A 5,446-nucleotide genomic window follows, 5' to 3' on the forward strand; every position below is an offset into this window, starting at 1 on the left:
GATTCCATTGGAGTTTTGATATTTTTCACAATTTTTAGCACGATAAAAACATAGCAAGGTAGAACCGTTCTCTCAATTTGTCGGCCATGATTTTTTTTTTGAACTTTGCCATCATTTTAAAATCATATAAAATTGAAAATAATAAATTGAAATTGTTGGAAATTTTTGTTGCTTGCATGATAAAAAATAGAAGGTAGTTCGCTTAAAATTTTTTTTTTATGGATACAGGCATTTTTGAAGTTTTATAACATGTACATATTACAAGTGGCGTTGCCACATTGTTAGGAAAAAACTATAGATGATTGTATTTCGGGATAGGAGAATCTGCTGTTTTTAATGGGCCGTAGTCTTTTCTGATGATCCTAGTACCTGACAAGAAAAAGATAGTTCCATTTTGTAGCAATTATGATAATAAAAACACATGCCGTTTTATGGCATTAGTACAACAAACTAGAGAATTCTTCTTTCCGTATTAACTTTTATTTTCTTAGTTTTGAAACAAATTATCATAACTATATAAATACCGTCGCCTGGAAGAGATTGTCATATGCAGGGAACGGATTTTTAGGAACTAAAAACTTATTAAAAAGGCAAAATAAAACCAGCGTTGCCAGGTTGACGTTTTCAACGTCATTCGGACGTTTTTTGTATCCTGTTGACGTTTGGACGTTTTTTGTGTAAAAATTACGTTTTTTAACTTCCCAGTAATTTTTCTTTGTTACTAAATCTTGTATGTAGAACTGATTTTGAATTATTTTCTTAATAAATCTTTACAATCTTTGTGTTTTGATGCAGCTACTTCAAAATATATTTATTTTTTAGACACATATGACTTAAATATGATGCAAACCAAGCCTACGCGCATTTTTTGGATTCTTGGAATAAGGATCCCGTGTTCAAAGGCTGGTTGCATCGGCGTAGCCAGAATGAAATTTAGGGGGGAGCTCGACCCTATTAAGCTGGCATTTCAGGGTACTATTTTTTATACATATATATATAAGGAAAATTTGAAAGTTAGGGGGGGCTCGAGCACCCCCCTGCCTATACCTGGCTACGCCCATGGCTGGTTGTGTAAACACTTGAGGTTACGAGGCTTGTTGTAATGTTTGCAATTGCACATTAATAGCCAAATCAGGAAGAGCCGATCTATGGCAACACGCACGCTCACAAAAGCATCAAAAAAGCTGTGCAGCATAAAAGGTCAGGAAAAAGTAGGCAACTTTTTTAAGACTTTATTGAAAATGTAATGAACGCAAAAAAGGCTAAAGTATTGCTATGCTCCCTCTTAGCAGAGCGTAATTTACCATTTTCGACAACCGTGCCCCTAACCAAATGTCTACAAGAAAAAAAAATAAATAAAAATCAACGCGATTATGTAGCCCCTTTAAACTTGCACATTATTGCCCTGAAATTTAATGGGCTATCAAACTGCATACTCAAAAAATTCTAAAAAATCTGAAAAAAATGTTGAAAATTTAGCTGAAATTTTGCAGATTTTTTATAATTTTTGCACAAAGTTTGAAATGTGGATTTATATTTTGTTTGTCATATAATGAGCTTGGCTTTTATGAAAAAATAATAAACATTAAATAAACAAAAGAGAAACAGCCAAAATCGATCAAAATGTTGATGACTTAATCAGCTGATCACAAGTGTATGTATAAAATGATTTTTATATTAACGATCTCAAACCAGTTTACAATGAATTTTAAATGTGTTCTGTCGATATGACATTTTCATATACCTTACGTAAATATGTACCTTTGTAGGTAATAGAAGTTTAATAAAAATAATTTTTGTACATTTATTTGAAAAAAGACGTTTTCGGGTAGGAAATGACGTTTTTTCAGACCAAGAGAGCGTTTTGTCATGCCGAAGACCTGGAAACACTGAATAAAACAATGAAATAGGCTGAAAAAGGCAAATTAAAATAGCGAAGTAGGTTGGAAAAGGCACTAGGAATTGCAAAAAAGACAAAAACTGAAAAATAATCAAAAAATACATTTATTTTGGAAATGTTTATATTACAAGCAAAAAGAGAAAAACTATGAACTAGTTTCATTGTATGAAAAATGTTTGCTTTGAATCTTTGACTATTTTCTGCTTTCGAGTTTTTAACTCACAAAACTTTAATCTCTATAGTTGTAGTAAAATTGAACCACAATATGCCTTTTTTTGAAGTTTTCTGGCAGCATTTTTATTCGATTTTCGCGAAGAAAAGCCTTGAATGTAGTAAACGTGAGCGCGACGTCAGTTGATACAAGTTGCGCCGAATTTACATAAGGAACGTTTCAAATTTTCATATTTAGGGGATTCACAAGACGTGTTAACCGTCGTAAAATCTTAAGCTTAACACTTGTTTATGTAAAGTAGCGGTTAAAATGGTTGGGGGGTTGGCTAATTATATATTCTTTATCAGTTTAAAAGAATTTCGGTTTAGTTAGAAATCCCCTAAAACCATTTTAATTAAAAAAGATGTTAACCTTAAGATTTTACGACGGTTAACACGTCTTGTGAATCCCCTATATATCAGCTTTTTCCTTGCCATAATCACTTCTTTAAATGTAGAAAAGGCAAAAAAGGAAAATATCTTAAAAAAGGCAACATCAAATGTGTATATACGGAATAGGCTGGGTCGATTTTATATGGGGGAAAATAAAAGGCATTTGACGGAATTGTTATAGTAATATAATGTTGTCTTAAGTCTATGCCAATTGTTATTGGCCACGAAAGATTAATTTAAAACTTATCTTTAGCCCGCACAATTGATTCAAAGTGTAGGAATTTCGAAAATAAAACTTTGACTCGTAATATCTATGGAATGCGTTAATTGTCATAAACAGGGCGATATATCAAATTAAAGGTTATTAAATTTAGTATCTCCCGTTCATATATAATTTTTTAATAAGACTACAAGTTTTTAAGTTATTAAGATAAAACTTATATTCAATTCTTCACTACTTTAGTAACCAAGTGAAAAATATAAAAAGTGAGACGAGATTTACATCAAACGTTCTGACGTTTATATAATAATGAAAGGATTTGGTGACGCCGATTTGGTCAGTTTTCAAAATTGTGGTAAATGAAGTCAAACATTTATTGTCCAAGATTAGGAATCGTTTTATAAGTTAATAGTAGTTTCAAGCACCTTCGTATTTACAAAAATACATATGTACCAGGGTTGCTGCGAATATTCGCAACCGCGGAGCTTCCGCAGTAATTTTAACATTCGCATTTGCCATATTCAATGCGGAACTTTTGCGAATGCGAATATTATGCAAGTGCACCGATAAAACGTATATATGGCCAACAAAATGACAAATTGTAGCCAATATTTTTTCCTGTGGTCGTGGGAGTATTTGTGTAACAAAACTGCTCAAATGTCATATTTTTCAACTTTGATAAAAATGTCTTCAAACATATTATTTCTTAAGCAAGCAAAATCAATGGACAGTCATACAAGTTTCAACCTCTACTTTACCTTTGACGTACGTCAAAGAGAACATAGTATTTTTAACAAATTTTTTTTCTGTGCCTTAAATACCTGCATTGGTTTCTTTCTCTATTATGACTTTTTTGGACCAATCTTAAAAAAAAATTACTAGAAACAAAAGAAGAAAGTGTGCACTGTAATTCTTAACCAAATTTCCGTGATATACTTTTGATGTTACATAAATTCGTTTCAATAATTTCAAATGGGGCTCTTTGGGGAATTTATTTTTAGCAAAAATTTTAAAAACAGTAATTTTGTTTACTTGTCGGGCAATATTTTTTTTATAGGGATATACATTGGATCCTAGGCTAAAACCTTCTGTGGTAAAACTGTCCCTTCTTTGCTATTTAAAGTCAAAGAGTAAGCTCCAGCACAAATGATCAACGTCTGGCTATAAAGAGAATCGATGCTCAAATAATTAATCCTTTAATAAGATAAGAATAACGTAACTATCTGAGATCCAAATGCGTATACAACAAGTAATTTTTAGCAAAAAAAACCGACTTCAACTCTCATACAAAAAAAAAAGTATATAATATGTATATATCTCATGATCCACTGATCGGATCTTAAACAGATTAGTATGGGACCACCTCTGAGACACTACCTTTCCGATGCAAAAATAATTATCGAAATCGGTTGACGTGGTCCAAAGTTATGCGGTAACATACATAAAAAAAAATTATAAAACATTTAATAAAAGAAATAAAAAATAAAAAAAAAATATTCCGACGAACTGACAACCTCCTCCTTTTTGGAAGTCGGTTAAAAAGCTTATTTTTAGTTTTCTCAAACTATAATTTTATTTTCTGCTAAAGAGATACAGTATATTCGATTAAGAATGTCCACGATTTAGCTATAGGTATATTAGGTATATTATACTCGTGGTTTTATTCGTCCATCTTTAATGAAACAGGTGATTTTGTCGCTTACCCATTTTTTGCCGTCACAAAAAAAGGCTACAAGCACGCGGCGGTTAAGCCAAAAGAGATATAAAAAAAAAACATTTTTTTGCATTAACAAAAACCTTTATATATATATATATATATATTTCATATATATATATATATATATATATATTTCATATATATATATATATATATTTCATGATCCAATGATCGGATCTAAACCAGATTAGTATGAGATCACCTCTGAGACACTACCTTTCCGATGCAATTGAAATCGATTGACGCGGTCCAAAGTTATGCGGTAACATACATAAAAAAATATATTTATATATGGGCAAATCTAAAAAATAGGTACACTCCAAAAAAAAAAGTTATTTTTAAATTTGTGAGCACACCTATGTTTTATATATCATTTTATTCGTATTCTCTTAAAAATCGATTAATATAAGTGTTATTCATTTTCAAAAGTTAGACGAGGAGTAAACATGAAATAGAAAAAAGAATAAGCTGGATTCAAATTACGTTGTTCAAGTTGGAAATTTTAAGCAGAGATTTTGAAAGTTGAACTCATTAATTGGGACGTTCTAAATTCAATGGCATCCCCCGTTGTACCAGATTGGCTTCGCTTTTCGAGATAACGGTATTTGAAAATTTGATTAAATTTTAACTATTTTATAAATAACTCCCTCAGCTATGAAGTTATTTTACTAAAATTTTGCACATAACGGTTTTTTAATATGACCTTAATTGTTCCCTAAAATTATCGAAATAGGTGCACTTTAACGTATAGCTTCAATACAACTGATTACTCAGATATGTGTTTTTGCGCGATAACTCTAACTTTATGCCTGATTAATAAATTGTATGCGTGCTATATGTTAAAGTGAACCTATACTAAATTTTTACCTGCTTAATTGGAGGAGTTATAATGCAAAACAACGTCTCTGGACAATCAGTTGTATGGGAGCTAGATTTTAGAATGAACCGATTTCGATGATTTTATGAGATAGTGAAGGAAATATTAAAATACAAGCGTGTACAAAAT

The sequence above is a fragment of the Rhagoletis pomonella genome, unplaced genomic scaffold, assembly GCF_013731165.1.
Source record: "Rhagoletis pomonella isolate Grant_MI unplaced genomic scaffold, Rhpom_1.0 Rhpom_scaffold_00006, whole genome shotgun sequence".
NCBI lineage: Eukaryota > Metazoa > Arthropoda > Insecta > Diptera > Tephritidae > Rhagoletis > Rhagoletis pomonella.